At 36.4% G+C, this 14,976-nt stretch overlaps 1 protein-coding gene across 5 annotated transcripts in view; it reads left to right on the top strand.

Annotated features, from left to right (window-relative positions):
* CCDC171 (coiled-coil domain containing 171) overlaps positions 1-14,976 on the top strand; it is a 157,202-nt gene that overhangs the window by 119,514 nt on the left and 22,712 nt on the right. The gene's annotated exons all lie outside the window — the stretch shown is intronic.

Raw genomic sequence — 14,976 nt, forward strand, 5'->3', positions numbered from 1 at the left:
TGCACACTGCCGCACACGCGCTCACTCTCTGCTGCTTTTGCTCTCCCTCTCCCGTACGCACTCTCTGCTATGCACAGATCGTGCTTTCCCTCAGTCCCTTGCTGCCTGCTGCTCTGCCTCTGTCTCTCTGTCAGTCTCTGCCCCTCTCTCCTGCTCCCTGTACCTGTCTTTCCCACTCTCGCTCTGTCTCGCTTGCTCTGCCTGCCCCTCTGTTGTTCTGTTCCCACTGTCCCTCTGCCTCTGGCGCTCTCCCTCTCTCCCTCTGCCTCTCATCGCCCCCTGCCCGCCCGCCTTGTGCTCCCTCTGTCTTGCTCTTCCTGACTCTGTCTTCAGCATGTGTCCATCTGTTCATGCAGGCTTAGGAAGTCGACATGGGATTTATATGTGCTTCTTTGTGTTTCTCAGGTATTTTGAGGTAATTTGAAATGAAAAGCGCAGTAATAACATAAAGGCTTATAGTGGTGGTAGTAATATAGTCAAGTACTGACATCTTCAGTGTTAGCCTATAATCATTATAAATTTATGAAGGAATAAGTTCTTACCATTTATTTTATGTAAATTATGTATTCATGTATGATTTAGTCATGCATTATCTGATTGTGTTGTAGGTCTACTTTTTCTAATTAATTGGGCAAACATAAATGTAGTTTAAAGTGTTCAGAGCGTCTTAATTTGTATTTATTTTCACTTGTTCATTAATTTTAGATTTATGTTTGATAGATTAGAAGGTAAAAGATATGTATAATTCTGCTGATAATTTTTCTCAAAATAATAAACACTTTTTCATTCCCGAGTTTACTTGTCAATAAAAAAGTTCTTACCAAATTGAGGAAGCAAGTGATTTCAAAGGTAACATTATAATTCTGTCATCAAATTTTATCCTCTGCATAGGGCACGTCTTTCAAACATAAATCAGTTCTGGTATGAGGACTTACTGGGATGCATTAATCGTGGAGTAGCTGCTTGAAAACTGGATTATTAGTATTTTAAATCTTATACTACTTTTTTGGAGCCTTTTTGGTTTTTTAATGGCATAGCTGTTGAAAGAACAAATAATTGTGTTTTTTCCCATAGTACTTCAGAAAGGAGAAATCTTTTTTAAGAGAATCTTGAAGATAGTGCATTTATATATACTTGCACCCAACATGCACACAATTCTAGTGTTTTCATTTTACTTCCACCATTTCACCCACAGAAGGAACTATCCATTTCATTACAGAGGCCAGAATGCTGCCTCCTCTAGAATTGGGCTGCTGCTTCTTGTTGGGTAAAAGTGGGTCTTCATCCTCCAGAAGTTCAACAGCTGCTATCCACAGCACCTGGGCTGCCCTTCCCCTCTTTTCTTCTCCTCTCCAAAAGGACTGATTTCCTACCTAGTGTCAAAATGTGCTGCTTCTGGACTGATCACGAGCCTGCCTTCCAATATACTGTTTAAAGAGAGAAGTGATTCTTTCTTGATATAATGATACTTTGCACTTGTACCTTGAGTTGAAATACTCATAAATATGCAAGTCTTTTGAACTCATTAGAGTGGGATGACACCTCTTGCAACCCTGACCTTTTGCAAACTTCAATTTGTCAAAAATAAAGTTGGTGCAGGGCTTAAGAAACAATAATTAACAACTAAGTAAAATCTGAATAACCAGATTGAAGAGATGTAACATGAAGAACTCTTAATTTAATTTCCTTGAATGTGTTCAGCTGGTATCTGCAGTCATGTCTCTGTATAGGTTGCATCATGATGATAAATATTTAGAAGCCATTTTAGCATAGTTTATTTTAACCATAATTCCTTTAAAACATAACATTAATGTATGTTAGCAAAACACAATTTAAAACATAAAAAGTGAGGCATCTTCAAAATGCCAGTGATGTTGGAAATTTGCCTTTTATAATTTGAATTGCACACCCTCTCTCCTTTCTGTGGGTTAACTGTGTTCCCAGCTTCCTCTCTTCCTCACAGCATTTCTCTTAGCAGTCTTTTCCTCCCTGTCCTCTATGGGCTTTTTATTGCTCTCTCTCCTTTCCTCATTTTCCTCCTCCTTATCATTAGCCTCTTTCCATCACTTTCTCAGCCACCCTTTCACTTTTTTTGTTTCTTTCCTCGCCTTTCTTAATTCAAATAAATGGAGACTATATGAAGAACCCTTCTCATAAGGCTTTGTAGTTAGCTGGTACACTGATTGCACCCCAACCCTGTTAAGTCTTTGGCACTATAGGACCGTAAATATCAAAGTCAGTATCTGTAATGACCAATTAATCGATTACTGAAAGCTGTTGCTTTATGCCTATGAAACTAACAACTCTTGTCCAGCCTCTTTCATAAGCTTTACTAGTTTTGTAAAAACTTTCAGTTAAGATCTGCTGCTGATTATCTTGAATACCAAAGTTAGTATATAATCATTTAACCTTTCAGTAACCTTTCTTAATGGAAAATATTCTTTTTTGACCCTGTCAAGCAATTGTGTAACTATCTGCCTTTGTCCACTTAGACTTTTTCATACATTTATATCTGTTGCATGTGGGTAATCTCTTATGAATGATCTGTGCTGTTATGCAAGAAAGCTCTATAAGAACTCTGTAAAATATGGTCTTAATTCACCAAGTTTATTTACTTAGTTTTGCTTCTGCTTGTTATCCTGGGGTGGGGTTTTTTTCCAGCTGGTTACCAGGTTGCTGCATCTTATAGCATTAAGGACCCAACAGGAAGCATCTTTATTGACTTCTAGTCACTATTCTTTTATGAGAAAAGTTACTCTAGAGACATGGTGATCTCAATAGGTACCCAAAGCTGCCTCAGTGAATTGGGCAGACTCCTAAATACTGTAACTACAAAAATAAAGCACCGTTTAATAACAGAATATCACAAATATCGTTTTCACAGCACCTTGTTTGTTAGGCAATTTTTCTTACTTCAGAAATCCTATGTTTCAGAACTGCATTGGATTATCTGTGCGCAGTATCTTCAGAAAAGCAGTAATTTTACCAGATAACCACTGCGTAGCTTGGATGTCACTGTATTGTTTGATATTGTCTGCAGTGTGTACTGTAGTAACACAGATAAGCCCATTCACAAACATAGCAGTTAAACTGTTGATAATCATGTGGGTTACAAAATGAATTCATGAAGTGAATACCATGAAAGATTAGGAATTGTCTGGAGTCTTACTTTTTTTGTACTGGTTCTTTTAATTTCAAAAACTAAGAAGAAATGCTGAGCAAGTGAGTCTAAGCAATAGGAGGTAATAAGGCAACAGACTTTATTACACAAATACCTTAGTAGCAGAAACAGAATCAAACCATTTTCTATTCTTAATTACATTTAAACTAAAAAAAGAAGCTTCTTCAAATGCTGAATCTTTTGTTTAGTCTTTTTTCACTTAACTGCTTAGTATTCCATTATTATAAAACATATCTCTATCTGTTTGTTATTCTTATCAGTAGCTTACAAAGTAAGAAAATTTGTAATGGAATCAAGGGAGACATTTCTGCCCAGATACGGCATTTGGTTGGCCTTGTAGTTAAAGACGTGGAAGAGGAAGGGTTATCTACAACTTGAGCGAGTTTATTATGGCTTAGTGATTTGCTGATTGATTTCATTTGCTGTCAGTTAAGGCTCTCTTAATGTCAGCTTTCTTTGCATAATGTCTTGAAATAAAGACTGATGAAGTTTTTCAGATTGATGCCGCTTACATAAACTGACCCTGATTTGCCCTTCTGCATGACAATATAAGTGACAGCAGTTAGACGAAAATATAGCAATGAATATGCAACTTAAGGATTAAGAAAAACACAGTAAACCTTTCAGAATATAAGACTTGGCATAAAAAACCAGGCTGTTCCGTTAATTCCACAGTTGTCCTACATTGAAGAAATAGACTGAGATAGCATCCCAAGTGATATACCACTGCAGTGAAATTAGAAGAGGACACACTTTGAAAGGATTAAAAGTTAACCTTTTTTTTACCAAATTCTACCAATTTGCCACTAATTCATTCTGGGTTTTGTTTTTTAGGGGGGTGAGGGGTGTGCAAATTGTGGCTCATAAATTCATATATGTTGTTACCTGTGAATTTTCTTCTTTACGTTGTTATCTTGCAGGAATCATAATGAACTAGTTTGATTTTTCAGTTGCTGAATTGATTGATGGTCTAGTGATATGTGCTGCTAGAATCCCAAGGTCACAAGTTCCAACACTTATATTGGACTATGAAAAGCATAAATTCTTAGGATTGATAAGGTCTATTGCTGTAGGTATTCCAGGACAAATATGCTTCAAATAGGGCACTCTTTTTTAACGAATACTTGTCCATTGTAGTACCCCATTTCATTATAGTCTTCTTTAACTCTCCCTTTGTTATGGTCTCTTCCCTCATTGTGGTCTCTTCCCATTAGAAGCAAAAAGGTGGTAAGAAATTAGGGGGTGGGGAGAAAATGGAGAGGGCTGGAGGGTGCTAAAGTAATGGAAAGAGGGTGAATGTGGAACTGTTTTGTAAACCTGAATGATAGAAATGCACAGCCTGCATGTTGGCAAGTTTACCTGCAAAGGATTGAGTCTTACATGGCTTTTAAAAAGATAATATCCATGGAAAGACCACCATTTGTTTATCCTCCTGGAACCTTGATAGAATTATAGATTCCTTTGGATTGCTTCCACATCATGATCTTTTTTTGACAAAAGTGCAGTTCTAAAGTAAAGATCAGGAGGAAACAGTCACCCATGCCATCTGTGTGGCAAACTTGCAGTGCCCATTTAATGCCTGAAGACTGTGTTTTAGTTCTGACTTCTCTCTGTTCAGAGGCAGATTTTGTGTTCTTTTCCAATACCAGCACCCATTTGTAGGTCCCCCTCTTCCTGATTGTATCATAATTTACAAATACTAAAGGGATAGATTAGAAAGCAAAGCATCATGCCATTGCTACTGCCTGTAGCGCCAAACTTTCTCTCCATCCAGTTTCCCATTCTCAAAGGAATAACTTTTTAATAAATTACTTCAATATTGCGCAAGCTAAAGATTACAAGTTGAAGTTTAAATTCTGAAGTTTTTACAAAGGCTTGCAAAGACCACAGAACTGGGTTCTGAGCGGCAAGTCTCCTACATGTCAAAATGTGATGTTTGTCTGTACATTGGCAAAGGTCACTATCCTAGATGCTTGATTTGTTCTGCATTTATTCCATGTGAGACTTGCTGCAAATTTTACTCCTTTGGGAAATAGACTATGGGACTGAGTAAACATTTAATGCCTAGAGGCCACATAGAATAGCAGTAAATCTGGTTGTCCCTCCTTAAAAAAGGGTTGGGCAGGGGAAAGTAAAAATAGAAGAGCATAAGAAACAGCGCTAAAATGTCTCCAGAATTTCTCCCAGCCTCCACCATTTTAGTTCAAGGACCTCCTGAAACAAAATTCATATTTTTGTATTCAACAGCCATTTATTGTCCCATTGCTTTTTGAACCCATGTAAAGTTAAGCATTCATATGACTTGTGGAAAGGACATTTGCAGCTTAACTACACACTTTCTGAAAAACTGTTTTCTATGTTTGTTTTGAAAATAGTTCCTGCTACTTCATTTAATGTTAATACGTTAATGTTAATAAATATTCCCAGTTTACCTTTATACTAGTCATGCTTTGGCATCATCTGTCATAACCACCTTGCATTCTCTGCCACTCCATCAGTAGTTGTTTCTTTTCAGGTTACTTTCCTCATTTCTGAACTACAAAAAGGTGAAAAAAAGTAGAAATCATCTATAGTTTCTAGATTTGGTAAGCTGTGGAAGTGATTTCGGTATGTTACTAACATCCATAGGCACAATTGCTCAGAAATTACCTAACTGCACGTAGTGGTCCAGTTCTGAAAAATGCATAAGGAAGTAGTAACCAATTAACATCAGAGGTAGTTGGGAAAATGCTATCCTCTAGGGTGTTTATAAGTTAGTATAGCCTGGGATCCTTGGATAAGAACCAGCCACCTTTCTTGATCCACCATTAAGGTCACCACTCAAGCATATGATATTGTGGTGCCTGCAGTCATTACCAAATCCGGTAAAAAAGAAAGACTAAAAAGGGCTTTCTCAATCTAGTTATGATACCCTATGATAGGGGGTATTTTACTTCTGATCCTATTGTTGAAGAATACTTTATGCTCTCTAGGCAAACTCATCTCACCTGTGCCTATCCTCCTTAGTTTTCTCATTTCAGTGTTGCTATAAGTATCCAGTTTTATAAACAGAATTCAGAAAGTCACTTTATCTCTTATGCTTCTAAGGAATTGGATCTAATTGTTGACTGTTGGCCAGACAGGGGAATGGACTATAACAGCCTTTTCCTTACTTGCCAGGCTCCCAGCCTAATAATTCTGCAATCCGATCATAGGTTTCCATTTAATGAAAAGACACTTGGTACACTTTCTGAATACAAAGCAGAAAATCAATGTCTTCCAGAATATTACCTAAAAAAGCTCATCGGGTAACAACATATTTTTGAATTGTTGGTCTGAATGAGGACAACCAGAGCTCTGCCAACAGAAAAGTTAGTGTCTTCTCTTTGTCTTTCAAGCTGTTGCAAGTGAACAGCTTTCTCACTTAGCTTGTTGACCTCTTGCATAGAAGAGACCTGGACTTCAGTACAGTGGAATCTCACTCATCCACCAGTTTTTAGCATGTGTTGATTGGGATTTTTACCTTTCTGAGTCATCTGTATGACAAATGCCAAAAAGATAGATAAACAGAATCAGTTTTTCCCAGCAAGGCTTTTCTTCAGCTGTACACCCATTGTTAGTAGAACTAGATCTTCAGAGATGACAAGGATAATTTTATTCATTCTTCTTCCTCAGATTATGATGGTTAAAAGCAAACTTTGGGAGGAAAATATTTTATTTATTTCATACTAAGCTTAAGGAGAGCGAATTGTCAAGATCAGTGTCAGTACCACTTTAGGCAGATGCTGCCAATATTCTCCCAACTTTTGCTTTGGAAAGAGGGACGCTAATGTGTATGCTCATTGTGAAGGTCAGTAGTAGGTGTACTGTGCTCTTTAAATTTCCTTTGATTCTTCAGATTTTGGAACAAGAGCTGTTATCCCTGAGATTTCTAATAAAGCATTTCCATGGCATAACTCCGGTCTTGAAAGCAAGTCTGATTGAAAATCTAGCCATTTGTATGTTGCTTTTTTAAAATAAAAATTTTGATAAAATTCAAGAAGGTATGAAGCAAACTAATTATCTCACTAACATCTGAGTTTAGGCAGAATGAAGGGAGAACACCTGTCCATCCTATATGTGACAGTGGACGTTAGATTAAGGGTGTGTCCATTTAGTTGAGGAATACAATTCAGCTTTTCTAGATCATTGCTTTCTCTATAGAACTGACTGGTGCTTTTTCCTGTGCTGGCATCATGAATTTGTACACATAACTGATGTTTTGGTGAGAAGCCAAAATGAAAAAATTAGTTTGCTGTCCAACCGAACAGGTATACTTTAGAGTTTCCTTACAAAACTACAAAATGTTGCTTTATGTAGGATGAAATATTTATGTTGAATTAAAATGCGGTGCTACCATGAACACTTCATAAGAAAAGCAAAGGAAATGAAGTAAACTATATCACAAAACTTTGTGCAGTTTTCTAGCCTCTGGGCTCCATTAGACTTGAGCATTCACCCAAAATCTGATATGAAGATTAGGACTCTGTAATGATTGTTTATGTATGAGCCACATAATTGCAGCTGTCATATCGACTAAACCTGCCAGAAAGGACCTTTGTCTCTCCTAATAAATGGCAACTACAGCACAGATTGTCTTCATCTTTTTGCATGGAAAATACAAAGTGGACACATTTCCCCCTTCTAAGCATATATAAAATTTTATCTAATTCAGTTTGAAAATGTTTTAATCTAAAATGGAAAAGCTGCTTCTTGTGGCCGGAAAAGAATAATCTATATCTCTTCATAGCTCTAGTCAAAATATTTAAGAAAATGTCTATACTGAACCCAGATTTTGTGAGGTGATAATTTTCTTCTGTTGGACTCAGTGACAGACTTTTTCTACAGTGGTTAAAACTAAATTGGTATTTTTTAATGAGTTTCTAAAAGGTTCATAAAAGTCTCAGTAGCATCTATTTGTCTGTAAAGCATATTTCTTTACCAAAAGTAACTGAAATTGGTCTTAGTTAATAGAGCACTCTTTAAAACCAATTAAAAAAATGTATTTTAATTTTCAGTAAACTCGTTGTTTCTACTATGTTGGCAAATAGTCGAGTTAGTTACTGATGTTAGATAGTTTGTGAACAGCATTTCAGAAGAACAGAAGAGTTCTTCAGATCTCGCATTTACCTTCCATGTGAAGTTGCTTCAGATTTTCCTGCTTAGTAACTTGATAGATTAATGTCTACTTCTCTTCCGTCTTTAAATTGTTGTCATACACATACACCTATAATTAATCCATTGGATTTCAGACAGTTAAGACTTAGTGTTTAGGTAATATTTGTTTATAAAAATTGCTTTGCTTGTATAGGATATCCTATCCATATGTAGGAATCCCTTAAAAATAAGAAAGAATATGCTTTTTAAAATTGATTTTACTTCTATGAATTTTGTTGTAGAAACAGAATTCTGTACTTCAGTTTCTGTACATCTTTTCTAGTTCCAAGATAACACTCCAATAGACCAAAAGCAACACCATCCATATACAGGCAACTTGTACTTTCACTTGACATTTCACCTGGATTTTGATGAGAAGTTTTACTCTCTTGTTTCTTCTCAAGGCTGAATGTGTGATGGGACACTGCCATTTTTTAAATAAAACTGCATCCTGACTTTTCTGTTGTGACTGCTGCTGTTCAGTTCCTCTCATCATTGGTAGTACATTGTGCTCACTCTAAGCAGATTTTCATGCTCACAGTTGAGGCACTTTAACATGGACTTTATATTATTTTCTATGATTACCTGTCCCTCTTTCTCTCATGCCTGCCTAGAATATACACTGCAAGAGAAAGTTGAAGGAGGGGTGCCAGCCTGAAACTTCTTTCAGTTTCCATTTCTTTCTTGCCTAAGCCATGTACTTGAAAATTCTCTTCCTCCCTGACAGACGGAAATGTTCTTTTTGTTTTAAGACAGTGTAAGAAGGTGGGAAGGGTACAATGTATTGGTAGCATTTTCCCCATAGCTGTAGCTTAAACTACAAGTTCTTCAGGGCAGCAATTGTTTTTCCTTTCCATTTTGCATGCAGCTGTGCTTGACTTTGTGCAACAGACAGTGAGAATGGTCTTTGCCTATAAACATTGACATGTAAAAATCTGCATTTCCTTAATTTTGTGAAGTGGTAATTTGCTTTCATGGTCCAGAGATAATTCTGAATAGTCAAGGCTGCAGGTAGCTCCTTTGCTGTAAAATTCTCAGGATGCTTTCTACCTGATCATACCAACAAACACATGGGTCTTAATCTATCAGTTTCTAGAAGATCAATGCTATTTTTGAAACTCTTACACTTTGTAATAATTTTCATGGCAATTGTTGTTATGCCCATCTGCTGTGGTTTCCAGTAGAAGCAGTTTCCCTTCAGTCTCTGTCAATTTCAATGCTCCCTTTTCAATTTTCTTGTAGGAAGTCATGTCATTACCTCTTGCAGAGAATCTAGCCTTTTATTTAGAGCTTCATTCCTTTGGGCTATCCTCTGAGACCTACAGGGTAAAGTAATTGTTATTGAAGCGAAGGGGATAGAGTTAGGCCCCGTGTGTGGCACTGAGTCAGCTTTTGTTGGGGGAAAAAAAAAAGTTGTAACAGAACTGACCTGCTTTTTGGCACATTTAAATTGTGCATGCCACGCTTGAATGGAACCCAACAAAAAGTTTAGTGTCGAAATGAGATACAAGGAGAATAGATCATTAAAGAAGTGCCAAACAGCTGCAAAAGTGCAATTTTGCTGAATGCTGTTTCCCTTGAGGTTTTTTTCTGATGCCCGAGAAGCTGCTGTATTTACATCCTCTACTGATGTTGCCACTAGACATTTTGGACTACGGGTCAAGGCAGCCAGAGTGGATTTTCAAATGCTAAAATGTATGGGGGAAATGAATTTTAATCCTTTCTTCCCCAAATATAGCTCTCTTAAATCTATAATAAGTACCCTGAAATCTTGCTTCTGAAAACAAAAAGTAATTGACATATGTTTTGTTTTCTGGACTCATTTTAACTAATCTTATTTATGTCAGTTTGAAGCAAGGAAGTAATGATAGGCATTCTGTAGGTTATCCATTAAGCATGCAGAACTCCATTCCATGGAGTTTTGTTTTCACACCAATTGCTTTTGCCTGAACTGCACTTCAGCCAAATTCTGTACCATAAATGAAATTCGCAGTCTTTTCAGAGTCTCATCACTTGTTATACTAGAGTTAATCTTTCATTCTTCTGAAGTCCACTCGTTATTCCTTCTCTTGTTCTTTTTCATCTTTCTGTATATGTTCCCCTTAGGTAAATTTACTACCCGCTAACATTCTTTTTAGTTAAAGAATTTCCTGAAGGGAGAACCTAACAGTCAAATGTTAATTTTGACTTTTTAAATTTTTTTTTTAAAGCACACTGTGTAAAGTAGATGGTCTTGTTATTCTGGTTGCTGCATCTGATACAAACTCGATGGTTATATTATCAGGCTGTTAGTCTGTTTGATACCTTTCAATAAGCATCATTTCACATAACGTCTCCTTCCTTTAGTTTTGTTCCTTCTAAACAGGAGATACAGTCCTATAACAGCAGGCCCAATAAGATCCTGAGTTAATGGTATAACATGCATATATAAATAAAGAAACTGATTCTTAATCACTTGGCATTTTATTTGTAACTTCAGAGTAGTCTAAAACTTTAAATGGAAACTTCTATTCGCAATTATTTATAATTGATAATCCAAATAAAAATTGTTTTGAACTGTGTTTGTTCTCATTAGCCAAGCACTGAGGGCAAGGGAGACACATGTACAGTGTTTTAATGTGGAATTGAAAATGTTTTTATAATGTATAATAAATACATTAAAACTTTGATGAGAGTTCTGCTAATTTGCATATGCTGATCTGTATATTTCTTGTTATATGTTTCTATTATAACTGAATTGAGAACAGCTGAAGTTTGAGTAACCTTTGAATTTCATAAATTAATTTTTTAAAAAGGTTTATTTTCTTTTCATGTTTCATATTCCTTAAAGATTGTTGTGTAATTTGTCAGTATTAAAGTACTCCTGAAGATTGGAGTCTTCCAGTCTTGTAAATTTATAGCCAGTAACACATGCAAAAGCTGTTTTAAAGCATCTATAGCAGTGCGCACCTTAACATTACTGGTTCTAGAAGTGGTGTACAGAACAAGGAAATGATTGGGCATTCAAAAGTACATCGAGGGAATATCAGAAAAAATTGTCTTTACATGTCCTCTGGAGGACTGTCTCTGATGTTAAGTGTTCTCAGTCCCTTTTAAACATTAATCTGGAGATAGAAAGCACAGCTTAAATTTTGCTATTTTGTTCTGCAGTTCACTGGTTTGTAGTTTATAAACAGCATCAAATTGGTTTGTCTCATTTATACTCTCAACTAAGGTTTCTCAGCTTCACCAACCTGTAGCTTAAGCCAGAAATTTTTATGCATAGCCTCATATTACAGATGAGACGTCTTTGAACAGGTCAGAAGGACCTTCTTCTTTATGGCTGCTTTGAAATAAACCTCATCTGTTAATTTCACTTAAAACAAAGCATGTTTAATTTTTGTTAAATTTTATATATGTTCTATCTATTTATATGTATATCTGTGTATATTCAGGGCATTGGAGTATTGGTAGATGGCTATGCACGTACCTGATTTTGCAGTGCTCTTGTCTTCTGGCCTTGTTTTTACAAGCTGGGGAGGCAGGCAAAACGGCCAGGTGTGCAATGCTCAGAATCTTCAGAGTCCCATTTTCTAAATAAATAAGGATCTGAAATTTAAAATACTTTGTTCCTTTATCATGTGAATAGCACTTACCTGAATTTTTCAAAATTTTCTGATTTGCTTTGAATTCAAAGCTAGTTAAAGTGATCATAGGGATTTTCTAGATGGGGGTACTGTTTTAAATTTATAAATACCCATTAAAAAAGATCCTTAGAACTACTTATGCTTAAAATAACTTGTCCATTGAAAGTTATATTTGAAAATGGGACTTGGGCACTCTTGCAGATTTTGTGCCTAGACCAGCATCTTCAGCATAACAGCATCCTTTCTCCGTGCCAACCTTATGAATGTATTTTCATCCTGTGAGTTGCAGGCAGTTATCCAGCAAAGTCATGCATCTGTTTTCGTGAAGCTGCCTGTGTCTTCACTTAGTGTTGGAACATGGGTCTCCTCTCACACTGAAGACACTTTTGACATTGAAATCACTCCTACCATTATATTTGCTTCTGCCATATCAGTAGCACATGGTGTAGAACTTTAAATAATAGTGAAATCCTTTATAAAATAAGGCGTCGTGTGGAGTGAAAAGAAAGAGGTCACTGATAAAAGCCATTCAGCTGTCTGATTAATTCCTCTTTTTCTTTGATTAATGCAGAGTAATTCATTACAGTTTCTGCTCTTAAAATTGACAGTTCTATGTAAATTTCAACCATTATTAACTTGCACGGTGTTCCATCCTTAGGAAGACTTTGTAATCACCGAATTACAGACTGGTTGAGGTTGGAAGGGACGTCTGGAGGTCATCTAGTCCAAGCCCCCTGCTCAAGCAGGGACACCTAGAGCCAGTAATGTTTAAAATTAGTATTCTTTAGCCCCACTGTTGCTGTGGCCTCCTTGGTTAAGTGTTCTCCCCACTAACTTTCCTGTAATACTCATCTATCTGAAAAGGTTTTAACTTTTGAAGTGGTCTGAGTTGCAATAATATTGGTTCTTGTAATGTTCGGGGATCACTACCTCGGCCTTCTTGAATAGAAGTCATTTTCTAGTGTGTATTTTTAAAACATTTTTATTTGTAATGGAAGACAAATCTTTATTGTTTCATGTTCTGTTCCCAGTTTGCATGTCACACTATTACCAACACATTAAAAACCAGAAGTGCTCCCTTAAATGTAGATCCTGCAGATGTGTATGAATGCCAAATTTTATGCTATAAAAATTAATCAGGAGGGTTGCTGAAATATCTTATTGCTATGTATGCTTAAAAACTATGTATATACATCTTATTGCTATGTGGACTTAAAAACAAAAGAAAACACTCCTTAGCAGGAGAGGAAAAAAATTGTGCAGAACTAGATGTGCCTTCCCTGAAATTCTGTCAACAGACTTTGTTGATCATGGACCAGTTTCCAGAGCTGCAGATATATTTGTATCTGTAACGTGCAGATAGAGATCTGAATTAAAGTGCTGAACTCCTTTAGAGATGTGTTTAGTCATTATGTGACAGATCTTATAACATGCAAATGACCAGGTTCTATGCCTATTCCCCATGTATCAAGCTTTCTAATAAGTGGAACCTTTGTATTGTGGAAAACAGATCCGTGACTCAATCTGTGACTGACATGAGTTATGTAAAATCATATGTAAATGAATGCCTTCCAATGGCATGTCTAAAAACCCAAAGTATTTGCCTTCCTCTAGATGACATTTAGAATAAATGTTCTTCACACTCATTATCAAAGATTCTGCGTCACCCACTGGAAGACTCAAAAATACTGTTTTCCCTAACCTGGTCCTGAGTGAGAGAAATCTAAACTGACCCTGACTTTGCTAGGGAGTTGGGATACACTGGAAGAAGTGTATACCTACAGGTGCATAAATGATACCTTCCACATCGGTAATGAATTATTAATAGCTGAGAAATTGCTTCCTTCTGGACTAAAAAAAAGTCTAGATGGGTTAGAAAAAATATTTGCCATGTCTGAAAATAAAAGCTCGTGAATTAATACATTTTTCCCAGACTGAAAATTTTCAAACTCATTAAACAAGAGTACAAATGAAATAGCTGAGTTGAGCAGCAAGGAATTGATAACTGCTGTTTCAGTAACTGCATGGACTTAGAGTGGTTTTGGAGATGTAGGATGAAGCTGTATAGGTTAGTGGCTTCACTAGCTTTGTGGTAGCAGAGGTAAAAGGAAGAAGGTAAGGAATCGTCTCTATACATTCTAGTTCAGTGATACCTTTAAATATCATGTGGGAAGTAATCGAAGGAACACATAAGATTTTTTTCTGTGAGATTTGAGACACAGCTTGTTATGACGCATTGGTATAATCCTTGTTTATGAGTCACAGGCCCAGTCCATAGACGTATTTCAACATATGTCTAATTTTTAACATGTGGGCAGTTGCCATCTGAAGACTCTTGGGCAGTTTTATATGGGGTGTGAGATATATCCACATTCTTGCTTGGTTTGTGAAGAGCTGCCGCATTTTAGTCATGTTGAATGTGGATTAAAAATTTTAAAAGCAGGATTGGAGCTGACAGCAGCAGACTTATAGAGCTATTATACACTTTTTGGGACTAGCACCATAGTATGTAAAAAATTTTGGATATTCTTTCTGATGAGAAAAGAGATGATGGTGTAAATTTGCCACTGCTGTTTTCTACATTTGACAATGAAATAACTTCATTGATTTCAGCTATGTTAACTTTTATTCTGAAAAGTAGTAGTCTTTGAGAACAAAGAGAGGAAAACAGTAAAAATCTTTGTGAATGCCTGTTTGTGGTACTAAGTTTATTTTTGCCTGTACCACAGACTTACATTCAAAAGGCCAATTTCATATTATCTGTAATATGTTCTTACAGTAGAAACTTGCTACGGGTCATTTCAGAAGGGAAAACTGTAGCTTATAAAATGTGATTAACCAGTTGTAAAGAAGACCAATAATCTCAACAGTGTTACGCTATTTAGGGTAAATATAAAGTTACCAGTACTGCCAAATCATTTGTACTCTCTTGTGCTGCTAACGTTATTATCAGTCTGATCAATATTACATGGTTGGGACATTCTTCCACTATAT

This window comes from Ciconia boyciana, chromosome 4, assembly GCF_034638445.1.
Source record: "Ciconia boyciana chromosome 4, ASM3463844v1, whole genome shotgun sequence".
NCBI classification, from domain to species: Eukaryota; Metazoa; Chordata; class Aves; order Ciconiiformes; family Ciconiidae; genus Ciconia; species Ciconia boyciana.